Source organism: Castanea sativa, chromosome 11 (assembly GCF_040712315.1).
Source record: "Castanea sativa cultivar Marrone di Chiusa Pesio chromosome 11, ASM4071231v1".
Taxonomy (NCBI): domain Eukaryota; kingdom Viridiplantae; phylum Streptophyta; class Magnoliopsida; order Fagales; family Fagaceae; genus Castanea; species Castanea sativa.
Window position 1 is genome coordinate 16,274,192 of NC_134023.1, and position 15,629 is coordinate 16,289,820.

The following is a 15,629-nucleotide window of genomic DNA, read 5'->3' on the forward strand; positions in this document are numbered from 1 at the left end:
GATTATCACATGGAAGAGATTAACAGAGAAAGTATAGCCTATATAGGATTACTTGACAAAATTTGACTTCGGCCTGTTAACTTTTATGAACCTGAATGAAAAAGGTAAGGCGTGGGTAATTTTCAAATGTATTTTTGTACACTAAAGTTATATAATAAATTTTCTATATTGTAAATAAAAATACTAATAACTTTACTCATCAACTTGATAATCACTTCTTAAATATAAAATGTTTTTAATTTTACAGTAAGTTCATTATAGGGTTTTTTTTTCTTAATTATATTCTTCTTTTTGCCTAACATATTCTCTCTCTCTCTCTCTCTCTCTCTCTCTCTCTCTCTCTCTCTATATATATATATATATATATATATATATATATATATAGACACACGTGTGTGTGTTGTATGAGTTTGGATTACTGGTTTTCTTTTTTCCTTCCTTTTAGTTATTTAGCTTATTTGCTTATGTAGATTTTTTTTTAATAAAAATAAAACCCTCAATTTAAGTAGTATTCTAATGTTGCCAACTTTTAGCTAATAAATAAATAACCTATCAGCAAAAAAAGCTTATAAGTGAATCAGTGATTCAACTTTATTTATTGTTTCATGTATAACACATATACGCTCTTTCTTTTCTTCTTTTATGGAATTAATATGCTAGTAGACTATTAGAGTTTTATTGAAAGGATTTAAAAAAAAAAAAAAAATTTTAAATCATTGAACTTAACATGATCGCAATATGCATAATTTGCAATAACCCGTCAACACAAATTACTAAATGTTAATTTGACCAATTTACCAAAACCCTAGTATTAGTACATCCAAAAGTCTAAAATCGCAAAATTTACACATAAAAACTCAGCCTCTCTCAACTTTTGTAAGTGAAATGAATTGTGTGAGGAGTTCTGCCTCAACTTTTGTCATAATTATAACATAATATATTTTGAATAGGTTGAGTAGTTGTTTATCCCTTTTACATTGACTCATCATTTTTTCTCTACCACTTGTACTCAATCACATTTGATATAGAGATTGTAGCAAAAGTTCTGAGTTGTGACACAAAATATCAAATCTCTCTCAACTTTTGTAAGTGAAATGAATTGTGTGTGGAGTTTTATCACAACTTTTGCCACAATTTTGACGTGATAAACTGTGAGCGGTTATCTATCACTTTCATATAAACTCATTTTTTTTCCTACTATTCGTAACTAATCACATCAGGATTGTAACAAAAGTTGTGAAACAAAATATATCTCCACGGATCTTCTGAAGGAGTAATTTTACGCACGCAAAAAAAAAAAAAAAATTAACATCTTTTCACATCAGTTAAATTAGCAAGCTTTAACTGGTTTACATCGGAATTCAATGTTAATGTTACTTTGTAAAATATTTATAATAGATGAAAAATAAAAATTTTAAAATTTAAAGATAAAATTTTTTTTTTGGTAAAATTTAGTAACCAAAATAGTTGGTGGGTTGGGTGTTTTTTTTTTTTTTTGACAGTGAAATTTTCTATTAGTATTAGTACATGCTACATACACAGATACACTCCCCTCGCTTTTCTTTTCATATCTCACGCCCTCCCTCGCCACCACTAACCACCAGCGGTCACAGCCAACTATCTCTGCCACCAGCCACCGTCATAGAAACAAGCCACTGCTTTGCAGCTACCAGTCAGCATCGCGCCACCAACCACCGTCACCTCTAACTCTGCCAACGCCAAGGTTCCCTCTCTCTGTTTCTTTAACAATGCCATTTTTTCTTTCTTTCTTTTATTTATTAATGTTTTGTAGTTTCCCAGTTTTGGTTTGAATAAAGGGGTGATGAGAAAGAGTTGTGCTTTGAAAATTTTAGTTCTTGCCACATTTTGCTTTGTTTTATGGTTCTAACTCCATTTTTTAAGTGAAATAGAAAAACATGTCAATAATGAATGGCTGTGGTGTGGTATTTGGTAGCAATGGGGCATGGTTTTTTTTTTTTTTTTTCGTTGAAATCATTTAATTAAAATTAAGTCAGCAAAATTATTGCTCGCATTATCTCTGACCAATATTTTATTACAGAATGGTGCCATTGTTAACCTATTGTAACTTGGTGTCAATACTATGCCATTATTAATATTGTGTTGTCTGATATCAATAACTTACTAATATGTTCTCATGTCCTTGCTTGGTGTCGGTAATTGGTCCTTGGTTTAACCACATTTATAAATATAACTGAAGGGGATAAAAATAGTAAGTGGACGGAGATAATGAGGACGGATGGACACCGTAAGTGACGCGACTATGACGGTTAACTTTTGCTGAGTATCCGTCATAGGTGAATTGATTGTAGGTTCCAGGTGGCATGTAATTTGATATGCTCCAGATGAACTTTTGCTTTATCCCCACGCAAACGTGCACACTTGGACTTCTTGCGACACACGTTTGAGAAGACTGCTATATGGAAATAAGCTTGAGAAGGAAGTTGTATCCTAAAAGAAAGGTAATTCCGCTCAATATAAATACCTCAGAATCCTTAAATATGAAGGTACGCACAATATTCTTAACTCTGGCACTCTAGGGTTAAAGGAACAAAATTCTAACTTGACCTTCGGAGGGTATTCGGCCGACCCCACACCGGTGCTCTCTCCTAGGTCCTTTGTTTTCTTTTTGCAGGTATTGCTTTCGTTTGAGTAGCGCTTGCAACTCACTAGTGATATTTTCGGCATCATCAGTTGGCGCCGTCTGTGGGAATACCGTGAACAGAAGAAGAAAATCTTCTGATTATCTTAGCCTCGCTCTATTCCTGAGACAAAGAGTTGCATGGCACTCACCCGATCGATGGCAACGAACAACAATCAAGGCGACGAACCGCGCGCCACCGTTCTTGAGAGGCAGGTCCAAACGCTCACGGCGGCGGTTGAGCGCCTCACTAAGCATGAACCATGATTTGGAAGAACGGTTGCGGCAAAGGACCGCACACACGAGTGCACCACGGGAAGACCGGGGAGGGCGCTAGTCCGGAAGGCGAGAGGAGAGAGAGGGCGGGCGACAACGCTCCGAGCGACGACAGAAACCAATCAACCATTGGCATTAGACGCGAGCTCCCGCGCTAGCCGCCGAGCTTGCGGGAGATGAGGGAACGCATGGATATGATGATGAGCGCCCTTAAAGGACGGGTATCCGGACTTGGACGACCTCGTCCATAGGACGGATTCACCATTCACGGCGTTGGTAAATTCATGTCCCTTTCCTCAAAGATCGCATATGGAAAACTACGACGGATCTAAAGACCCATTTGGATCACTTGGAGTCTTTCGAGAACCTTAATGCATCTTCGGGGTGTAGAGGATGAAATTATGTGCGGGGGCTTTTCTCACCACCTTGAAGGGGCTTTGCGAGGGTATTGGTACGCAGGTTGACGCCTAATTTCATCGGCACTTTTTAAGAACTTTTGGAAGGAACTAGGTGCACAATTCATATGGCACACTTCATTGGAAGTCCCTCTGAGAGGTCTATTGCATGTATCTTAGGAATTAAACAACGAGAAGGTGAGACATTAAAGTCTTATTTTCATGAATGACAAGAAACCAATCCCTCTATTAGAGGCGATGAAATGAATATGAACACGGAGGACTTGCCTTGGCGGCGCGGAAGACGATTATGAAACCAGAAGAAAGACGGGAAGATATGAAACCGGAGATTTTCCGGACGAAAAGTGTAAGGACTGAATGATCCGAGAAGACGGATTCACCTTCACAGGTTTACAAGTTATATGAACACGGAGGATGCCTTTCTGACCAAGTGCTTATGCAAATCAAAGATGAAGGAAAGCGACAGGAAAGATTGAAGGGAGATCCGAACCAGATAAGGCCGGACGAAAAGTGGCTAGATACGACGGAGGGGCTTGAAACAACGAGAAGACGGAAGGTTACAAAGGTTCGAGGAAAGAGCGTTTCGGTTCACACCTCACGGAACTAATTGACCAAGTGCTTATGCAAATCAAAGGATGAAGGAAGCTTGACATTCGAAAAATTTAAAGAAGGGAGATCGAACGACTCATGACGACGCGCTTGTGGTTCACAGTGACCACGGGTTAGTAGGAGACTTCAATGTCCCCGAGTTCTAGTGGACAACGGGAGACTATTGAAGCCCTTATCTGCGCGGCGGATGGGGATTGCAAAGGTTCGTGATCCGGCATGTACGAGCTTATGGGAGGAACCGGGTCCGTCCTTTAGGATCGTACGGGAAGTAGGGAAACTCCCGAGATAACTAAAACATCACCTTTCTAGTGGTTGATCGGCATATAACGCCGTACTCCGGACGTCCTACTCTCAACGCAGGAAGGCCATCACTTCAACCTACCATCGATGATCAAGATGAATCGATGGAAGCTTGGAGAATTCGCGGAAATCGAGGTGAGTGCACGCGAATATTGCCGGGCCATGATGGAGATGGATGACCATGTACGACGGATATCGACGAGCGAGAGGACGTGGCGGGGAACCGTGGAGACATTGGAAGAAATACAACTAGACGATTCGAGGCCCGGGGCCTACCACCGGGATAGGAACCTCGGTTGACCACGGTTCGACGTGCCCTCCTGTGGTTCCTTAAGGAAAACTTCAAGTCCACGTGTTCGCATGGAGCCATGACGACATGCGAGGATCAGACGAACGGTACTTAAATTGAACGTGTCACCTTCTCTCCGGGACGGGATTGCAAAGAAGAGCGCGATCCGGCATGTCGCCCACGTTGGCTTTGGGGAACCGGAAGTAGATCCTTCATACAGGTCGCCACTACCGGACGCGTGCAAATGGGAGACTACCGCGTTCAACAGATGGGGTAAATGACATCACCTTTCTAGTGGTTGAGCTTTGCTCCTTGATGTATAGGACGCCACTTGTGACGTCGGAGACCGAGGATGGAAGGCCATCATCATTGTGACGATGCCATCAAGGGCTTTTTTGTTGAACAATGGAGTTGGAGAATTGCGCGGCCACATATCGAGTGACGGTTAATGAACAAAATGTTCTCGGCACCGGATGGCCGGAACGTCCGGGAGTAGATGACCATGTACGTGAAAAGCGTAAGGTGTCGGATCATATCGGGAGACTTTCGACACTCTTCGAACGTACAAAAGCGAACGACCCAGCGAGATGCGCGTGGAGACATTGGAAGAAATACAACTAGACGATTCGAGGAGCCCGGCCAAGACCGAGGATAGGAACCTCGGTTGACCAAATCGGTTCGACGTGCCCTCCTATTGTTCCTTAAGGAAAACCAAGACGTGTTCGCATGGAGCCATGACGACATGCCGGGAATAAATCGACGGTCATAGTCCATAAATTGAACGTGTCACCTTCGTTCTCTCGGTCGGAGCAAAAGACGTATTCGCCCGAAAGGGATTGAAAGTTGAAGTGCGCAGGAAACTCTGGAGAGGAACTTCATACGAGAGGTGTACTGCCTGTCTCAAATGGCGGCGGTAATGCGGTCAAAAGTCAAATGGGAAGGTGGAGAAGCCGTGTGACTACACGGATCTAAATAGCGATGCCACGGATAAGACGATTACCGCCTTCCGCATTGATGCCTTAGTGCGGACTCCACGCAAGACATGAGTTGTTGAGCTTCATGGACACACACTATCGGGGTATAACCGGATTAATTTGGCGGAGAGCAATGAAAACATCCATTTGTGACGAGCCAATGGCTTTTTTATTTACAAGGTAATGCCATTCGGGCTCGGAATGCGAGGAGCCACATATTCAGCGGTTAATGAACAAAATGTTCTCGCACAGATTGGCGGAGACGTCCAGTCTACGTAGAATTCACATCTTGGTGACGTAAAGGTGTCGGATCATGTACTCCTCCGGAAGGAGACTAAGATTCGACACTCTTCGAGTTCCTACTACGAATAATGAAGCGGAGTACCCAAGCACGATGCGCATTCGGGTAATTGGAAAGCTTGCAATAGGGTTCATGGTGTCCCGGGGAAGGCATTGAGGTCAACCCGATTCGAAAGTGAAATCAATTATGGAGTTATCCCTCAGGATTGTGAAGGAAGTGCAAAGCGAACGAGAAGAGTACCTTAAATAGTGAAGGGTCGAACGAGTGACCTCCCTTTCCTTTAGAACGCTAAGGAGATCTTTTGAGTGGACGGACGAATCAAGAAGCGGCATTTGAAGAGTTGAAGGCATATCTCTACGCCGCCATTACTTAGCCGTCTACGCGGGAGGAATTATTGTCCTACCTTCTTTGTCCAAATCGGCGGCGGTAAGTGCGGCTTTTAGAGAGGAAGGGAAGGTTACGAAGCCTTGTGGCGTACCTCAAGGACGGCAAGCTACGAACGGAAGGAAGACAGCGAGGATAGAGAAACTCGCCTTCGCACTTGTAAGGCATCCTCAAGAGGATTCTCGCCGTATTTTCAAGATGCACTATGAATGCGACGGATCGTAGCCATTGCGGAGAGCGATGAACAATCTGAAAGCCAGGGACGAATGGCACTCGGGCTATCGAGTTAAGTGAGTACGATATCCAATACCAGCCACGAGCATTGTGAAAGGACAAATATTGGCAGACTTCATTGCGGGACACTACGCGTGAGAGCGAGCGGGCGAAGAGACGCCTACATGGAGAATTCACATAGACGGATCCTCCAATGCATGCGGGAGGAGTCGGAGTTGTGCTCCATACGCGGAAGGAGATAAGATTGACATGTATGGATGCCATTTCTACGAATAATGAAGCGGAGTATGACAAGCGATGGTGGGATTGGAGCTTGCAATAGCAGTGGGGTGGAAAGGCAATGGTCTACTCAGGTTCCGATCGTGCTTAGCCAAGTTAATGGGAGTTATGATTGTAGGAGTGAACGAACGGGACACCTAGAAGTGCTCGTGTCGACAACGTGACCTCCCGATTCCGATGCGTTCGAGACTTTTGTTCTGAGAGAGAGAATCGAGAAGCGGATCGACTCGCGGCACCGCCCCCGGACAAGTTGGTAGAGTCCCGGAAGCGGTATTGTCCTTCGTCAATATTCGTCGTTACTAGATAACGTTCGAGTCCGGGGAATTAACCACTAAAGGGCATGATTGGACGGTTCCAATTGTGGCGTACCTCGGGGACGGCAAGCTTCCGGAACGGGAAGGAAGCCAAGCAAGGAGATTGAAGGTTCGATTGGCGTTCATGCGATCAAAGGCATCCTCTACAAAGTGGGGATTCTCCCGACCATATCTAAGATGCACGGGCCATGGCAAGCATACGTAGTGAGGGAAGTTAATGAAGGGATGCTGAAATAGCGATCAAGGTCTGCGACCTGATGAGCTACTCAGTGGAAGTATTGCGGCGCGACAATGCGAGAAGGATGCCCGCGTGTACGTGAGAGCACACGATAAGTGTCAACGGTTCGGCAATCTTATCGAAGCTGACCACGGAGGAACTCACACCCATGACGGCCCCATGGCCGTTCGCACATGGGGGTTAGACATCATGGGTCCATTTCCAATAGCGGCGAAGACAAGCGAGTTCTTGGTGGTTGGTATCGACTGCTTCACCAGAAGTGGGTGGAAGCGAAGCTCTTGCTACTAATCACGGAGAAAAATATTCGCAACTTTGTATGGAGATATTATTTGCCGATATGGGATCCGAGAGTGCTCGTGTCGGACAACGGGAGCGGTCGACAACGATGCGTTCAGAGACTTTTGTTCTCGGCTGGGAATTTTCAAGAATCACTACTCGTCGCCCGCTCATCCACGGAAACCAACGGACAAGTTGAAGTCACGAACCGGTCCTTGTTAAAGATCATCGAATCTGGCTCGAGGGCAAAGGGCATATGGCCGGACGAACTACCAAGTGTCCTGTGGGCGTACGGAGTGAACGACAAGGACGCCAAGGGTGAGAGACACTAGTTTCGAGTTTGGTGCGGGTGGATCATCTAGGCGAAGTGGGGTTGACGAGCTACCGCGTGGAAAGTTATGGACGGAGTAAGAAGGGTGCGAAAAACTACGTCTAAAGTGACCTTGTTGATGAAGTCGAACGGATCACCGCACCGGGACATGATGGCAAAACATTACAAGTCCTAAGGTTCGGCACGGGACTTCAAAGTTGGAGATCTAGTGTTACGAAAAGTGCTTGGCGCTACGAAAGATGCATCCACAAAGTGGACGGTCAGCCAGGAAGGCCGTGATCATCTCGTAGCGCGATGTAAAGAACATACTACTTGGAGACATTAGACGGAAAGAAGTTGGGCCATCCACGGAACACGGAGCACTACGAAGTACTACCAATAGTACATAAGTCACGGATACCTCTTTGCCTTACTTTTCGGTTTAATTTTAGAAACCTACAAGCTCCACAAATTTGGTTTGTTGACTTATGGGAGGAATTTTTAAATGCATGCTGATGAAAATCTACAATGAAATAAAAAACAATGAAATCTACCAAGTCCACAAAGTGGACGGATCATCCCAAGGTGAATGAACCTGTCTACATGGTGGACGGATTAGCAAAAATACATTTGAAAGTCCATTCACAAGTGGACGGATCACCCAAAGGGTGAAAAACCTACAAGTCCACAAAGTGGACGGATCACCCAAAGGGTGAGGAACCTACGAATCCACAAAGTGGACGGATCACCCAAAGGGTGAGAAAAACTTTAAAGTCCATAAAGTGGACAGATCACCCAAAGGGTGAAAAACCTACAAGTCCACACAGTGGACGGATCACCCAAAGGGTGAGGAACCTACAAATCCACAAAGTGGACGGATCACCCAAAGGGTGAGAAAAACCTACAAGTCCATAAAGTGGACGGATCACCCAAAGGGTGAAAAACCTACAAGTCCACAAAGTGGACGGATCGCCCAAAGGGTAAAAACCTACAAGTCCACAAAGTGGACGGATCGCACGAAGGGTAAAAAACCTACCAGTCCACAAAGTGGACGGATCATCCCATGAATGAATGTCTACATGGTGGACGGTTAGCAAAAATACATTTGAAAGTCCATTCACAAAGTGGACGGGTTAACTGAATATACGACGGATAATGAGCAAGCAACATGCAATAAAAGATTTGATAAGACAAGTTTAATAATTAAAAATGACGGTTTAAATAAAGTTCTCTTACAACGGTAAAATTTTTTACAAAAAAGCAAGTATCCTATTCATTCTTTGGAGAGTTCTCGACCAATGGACCGTCATTTGGCTGACTAGGAGGAGGAACTTCGCCTTCGTCAGCTGGAGCAGTGACGGCAAACACTTCGTCTGTACTTTCTGAACGGACGGATTATGCAAGTGTTTGCCCTTGAGCGTTAATGGATATATGGGATACGTCCAGGTCAGGGTACGATGACTTCACCTGACGGATGGCGTCATCGAACCCGTCAGCAAAGGAGCTCCCCAGCTCCATCAAAAGGAGTTCAGAATCACGATATTCTTGAATGGCTATCTCCTTTGTGTTGTGAAGCTTGGACGTTGTCTCCGTCAGCTGCTTCTCCTTGTCATTCAGGATCTCACGAAGATGCCGTTCTCCTTTTCCACCTCCTCTGGAGAGCATTTGAGCTTTTCCATGTTGATCTTGTAGGTCTTCGGCTCGTGCCGCTCCTCCCCCATCGTCTGGCTTTTCTTTCTCGAGACGGTCCATGGATGTCTCATGATTGAGACAACGGCCATGGAGCCCTTTCATCATCACCATGGCTTTAAGCGAAATACAACATTATGACGGATGTGAAGGAACTTAGCAACAATACAAGACGGATTCAAAATTATGCAAGGGTGAAAAGACCCGTCTCACCCATCGCCTCCATTGAATGATTGCGAAGTGCAACGTAGTCGTCGGTTTGTCAACATAGACGACATCTTCTCGAGTGTGCGTAGCTTGAATCCTCACGGAGGAAGAGAACGGGTGGTTTCTCCGGAGGCTGCTTGCCTTTCATCAAGCCTTTGCCCTTTCCATGCTTGACGCCGTCTTCTGCGCTCCAAGGCCACGACGGGTTCGGTGGAGGTCTTTTGCTTCTTGGGAGGACGGTCGTTTTCTCGAAGCTTGAGGTATTTGACGGTACGGGTGGGACCGTCCACTTTGTTTTGACCTACTCTTGCGTTTTTCTTCGCCGCACATTGCTTAATGAATGCTCTCTCCTAGCGGCATCCATCTCTTGCAAATCCAAGACGGATGAGAAAGGAAGGTAAAAGTAAAACAAGAGAAAAATGAAAGACGGGTATAGTTTTGATGAACTTACGTTTTGGGTAAAAATCGTATTGACGGGCAGCGGATGAAGGTTCGGGTCGACGATGAAGCGTATCGAGTGTGACGAGTTGAGCCCAAGTCCTCTCTTGCGGTTTTTGTTTTGTAAAAATTTTCTCCGAAGAAAATTCCTTGTTCGAAATCAACGAGGACGGTCCCGAGCAATAAAGGACGGTTAGACCTTTAAAAAAAAATTTATTATTAACTAGGCGGGACGGAAGCAAGGATTACACATACCCGACGGAGGCATTATGCCCCATGTTGTGTCGACGGGCACGTTAGTTACATCTCTGGACGACACATCCATTCGTCCCCTTCCAAAAAGAACGACTCTTCCGAGTCTCCGTTCGGTGACGGAGTGTCAGCGAAGAGCCTCAATAAAGGACTTCTAGCTGCAAAGCTATACATCCCCTTGGACTTGACAATCTCGTTGGACGGTAACAATGGAAAAATTCTTCCACCGCGGCAACCTTCGGGAACCATCGGACATTGCCCACATACAAAACCTCAACCCCGATGAACACTCTCCAGGCATTGGGGAGATTTCAGGTGACGGACGGACCAAGGTATTGAAGAAGTCGACGGTGAAGAGAACTTAATGGAAATGCGAGCCCCGCCTTTAAAGCTTGCTCGTAGATCCCAACACCGTCTACTCCTTGTAGTAGCATTTCTCGAATTTTTGGGAAGACGTAGACGGATGTTATCGTATTTGGTACTTGGTCCTAAGTGTGTTGAGTTGAGATTCGGTCATGGACGACCTAAAATCATTCTTGTCCGGAGAGGCACAGCGAACTCCACAAGGCCATCTGGGCCAATTGCGGCGGGACGGGGGATCCACCGTCAAGGGAAGAAGAGGTACTTGACGGATTCCTCTCTTCACTTGAAGTGTCAGGATCTCTTGGACCTGAGGGAAACTTTTCATCGTAGCCCGCCCCCTCGCGGACAAACGACTAGTTACTTGACGCACTAGACATTACCTACATTTATGACGGTATTACCTAAGACACCGACGGTTCTAAAGAAAGTGCATATACTTAAAACAATGAAATTCAAAGAAAGACGGAGAAAGGTTTGGAATACATACCGGATCGAGATGGTTTCTGACGAGGAACGACGGACGGATCTGCTGAACGACAGGAAGGCACTATAGCTGTGACGGTTGCGCTCTGCTCACAAATTTTTGATAAGAAGAAGAAATGAAGGGAGAAATATCCGGCCTTTTATAGAACAAAGGGCACGGAATACGAAGCGACGCCTCGTTTTGGGGAAATAGCCAATCCACAAGGGCCACGTGCTCTTCGTCAGAAATACAGGCCACGTGTCATCCGTCGTGGTATACCAAGCCCGTTCCCATTTAATACATTGCTTTTAGTCATTCCATGGATCCTTCAGATTATAAGGACGGATCCAAGGACTGAAGGGGGCAACTGAAGGGGATAAAAATAGTAAGTGGATGGAGATAATGAGGACGGATGGACACCGTAAGTGACGCGACTATGACGGTTAACTTTTGCTGAGTATCCGTCATAGGTGAATTGATTGTAGGTTCCAGGTGGCATGTAATTTGATATGCTCCAGATGAACTTTTGCTTTATCCCCACGCAAACGTGCACACTTGGACTTCTTGCGACACACGTTTGAGAAGACTCCTATATGGAAATAAGCTTGAGAAGGAAGTTGTATCCTAAAAGAAAGGTAATTCCGCTCAATATAAATACCTCAGAAACCCTAAATATGAAGGTACGCACAATATTCTTAACTCTGGCACTCTAGGGTTAAAGGAACAAAATTCTAACTTGACCTTCGGAGGGTATTCGACCGACCCCACACCGGTGCTCTCTCCTAGGTCCTTTGTTTTCTTTTTGCAGGTATTGCTTTCGTTTGAGTAGCGCTTGCAACTCACTGGTGATATTTTCGGCATCATCAATAACCTTGACTCATTGTGTTACACTCTTCCACTTAGTGTTATGAAAAATGGTATTAGCTAACAGGTCGTGTTAACCCAACACGACCCATTTATTAAACGAATTATGTGAGTTGTGTCATGTCAACCCAATTATGTTGTTATTAAGTGGTGTAAAACAACATGAGAAGAGAGCAAACATTTGACCTATTCAAATTATCCAAACCCCCCCAAAAAAAAAAAAAAAAAACCAAAGGAAAAGGGATAATTTTGTTTTGCTTTTTTGGCAACCAAATAAAAGCAGTAATCTAACAAAAAGGAGTAAAAATCCTCTACAAGATTTGATTTTGAAAGTAATCTAAAAGAAAATTTGTTCTAAATATAATTATAATTAAAAAAGTCAATTTCAACTATGAGGTTTTCATATGAAGCACTTAAATTCCCTACCTTTGTATTAGAATTAAGCATAGAAAATAAATATTATGATTACGATGATAGGAAAAGTTATATTAAAGTTTAAATCCTCAAAACTAATTTATTATCCTTATTATTTTGGTTTCAATGTTAATAATATTATTGTTTTATGTTGTTGTATTGGTTTTGAAGTGAGATGGCTTTGAGAGGTGCATCGCAACTTCAAAAGCTGGTTCTGAGCTTTTCTGATTTGGGGGGAAGTAGTAGGGGCATCAGGTATGCTTTATATATTAATATATATATATATATATATGTTATTTATTGTAGATTTATATCTTAAGATGAAATTGATTGAAGTGAGAATGCCTTGGCTTTTGCTTGGATGTAGTAATTTTCTCTATTATAATAGATTCTTTGAAATTTTGTTTGTGGATTAATATATTGCCATTTCTGATGATTTATTGAACAAGATGTAGCATCTTAAGTTGAAATGGATGATTGTAAATGGCCACAATCATTTAGGCTAAAAACCAAATTAATTTGTGTGGGAATTCTTCTTGGTTTGATCTGAATTGTAGAATTTTATTTTTTTGGGTGTGTTAACAAAATTTGTTACTTGTCAAAAACAAATTCTTTTTGGTGACAGTAATGTGTACTAATCAAACATATTTATGAGTTATGCCAGATTGTAGAACTGTTCTTCTTTGGTAGGGTAGATGATTAGAAAATTTGCTCTATATTTTGTTCTCTCTCTCTCTCTCTCTCGTGTCTTGGAAAGATAATTACTTTAAAACGTATGTAATGTCAGTGTGTTCTATTTTTGCAAAGGACAATGATCTAAGGTAGTTCGCAAATTGGCGAAGGGAATGTGACTCCAGGTCTTTCTGTTATACTTTCTAGCAGGTTGAATTTGCATTTCTCAGGGTGCTGGGTTGAGTGGGATATGTTCCAGCAGATTAAATTTGCATTTCTCAGGGTACTGAGCTGAGTATTATATGTTGCCAATAGCAAATTCTTAGATAGTCCCACTTTATGCTATTTCAGAACCCATTGGGCTACAGGCAGGGTTGCTCACAGTTGTCTTTTTTTTCTTCCCCCTAGAGCCATGAGGACTTCAGAGGTATTAACTTCCTGATGAGGGTTCTTAGGTAGAATATGAAGTTGCTTTAGTTTCTAGTATACTATTTCCATGGAGTTAAGTTGAGAGGACTGAAAAAAGGGAGAGTAGTAAGTTAACTTTCTTCTATGGAGTTAGAAATCCCAGCCATTTTCCTTGCTTCTACTATAGTTAATTTTTTAGTATCATGGTGGTGAGAATTCATTGAAACTACATGTACTGTGGTAGAGAAAGAAACTATCCAGAATTTGGTGTAAAAAATGGTGTCCACTCTTTGTTACTTCCATCAATCTTGACAAAGGTGCTATATAGGAGTGTCCCTACTATTTAACATCCGTCTCTTTCCTGACAGGAGATCGATGATTTAGTGCATAATGTGATTTGATTTGATTTTCTTTCTTTGGGGTCTGTTTTTGTGGGCTGGTCTTTTTAACCAAGTTTTATAAACAATTGATGGAAGCACAATTACTATGTTGTATACTTGCTTTCTACTCTGTCCATTCTTTGTAGTAGGCTTATCTATTTTTGCTGACTACTTTTTGGTCAATGCTGCTTCAAGCACCACTGAGAATAATAGTAATATGCAGGTTCTGAGATGAGTAATTGGTTAAGATCCTTGAAGATAAAACCGGACATTTAGCAAGGCTCATTTTGTCAGAATAAAGTGGATGCTACAAAATTCATTAACAAAACAAAAGCGGATGCTCCCTCCTTTTACTTATTTAATGATTAACAAGTAAGCAATCCATATGGCAGGGCATTTATGGAGTCACATCTGCCAGCATTTGGAGAGAAAAATCCTCAGCTTGATGTTGTTACTCAGCTAATTCGTGGTCAGATCCGCATTTGAAAGGACTTTACCGTAAGTATCTTTCTCTCTCTCTCTCTCTCTTCCTCTCTTATGTGAAGTTTAAATAAGGATTTCTTTTACCAAATGCACAGGGAACAAAAACGAAAGGGTGATATGTGTGAAGAATATGGATCCAGAAGACGTACTTCTACATGCAACCAGGCTAAAGAATTCTTTGGGAAGAAAGATAGTGAAATTGAAGACAAGACATGTTGCCAAACACCCTATCGTTCAGGGTACATGGACAACAGACTTGAAATTTTGAGGTACAAGAAACAGCTTCATGAGGAGCTTCCTTTGGTTTATTATTGTTCTGTTTATCCAGAATTACAGGCCTAGTGGAACCTTCACTTATAGGAGCTTAAGGATTGTGATCAGTTGTGCAATCTGGCTGATACTTTATATAATGCAACAGGATTCTTAGCAATATTCACAAGTCACACATTTCAAAAACATTTATGGCATTAACCCCAATTTTGTTTAATATAGAATTATGACTGGTATATGGGTATTCATGTTCCTTGTAATCCTATATACTTTGTTACAATAGAAGGGTTATGATGCGGGAGACGCAAGAAAATTATTATTTAGTATTATTTATGTTTGCAAGTCAATTGTATTTTTATATTTTAGGTCCTAGTAGTTTATTAAGTTATTAGTATTTTAATTTGGAAGCAAGGTTATTTTTGTAATAAGGCAATTCGGGTTTCCTAGCCAATTAGAACTAGAGTTTAGCAATTCTTTATAAGCAACCTATTGTACTTCTTGAGGAGATAGATGATATTTTGATGAATGAAAAAATGACCGTTTGGTCTCTTTTGGTCTAATGCTGACTCCAGGTCAACCCTAGGTGCTGATTCCAGGTCAACCCTAGGTGCTGACTCCAGGTCAACTCTAAGTGCTGACTCCTAGTGGTTTCCCCGCTTGGTACTGACTGCAAGCAAGGCATAGGTGTTGACTCTTAGGTCATATCTATTTATTTTATTGTTGTTTCAATTTTGTTTTAGTTGTCTTGCATCAAGTTAATATGAGAAAACTATGGTTTTTGCTTCCTACTAGTAGGTCAACCTTGAACTCAAGCTCATGTGTCTTTTTGCAGCCAATGCTTTTAGCGCTGTTGAGTGGACTTCTCGG

General features: G+C 42.6%; 1 pseudogene; it reads left to right on the plus strand.

Moving 5' to 3' along the window:
• The first annotated feature begins 1,557 nt into the window (after nt 1–1,557).
• Nucleotides 1,558–15,124, plus strand: LOC142614624 (large ribosomal subunit protein mL43-like; annotated as a pseudogene).
• The last annotated feature ends 505 nt before the right edge of the window (nt 15,125–15,629 follow it).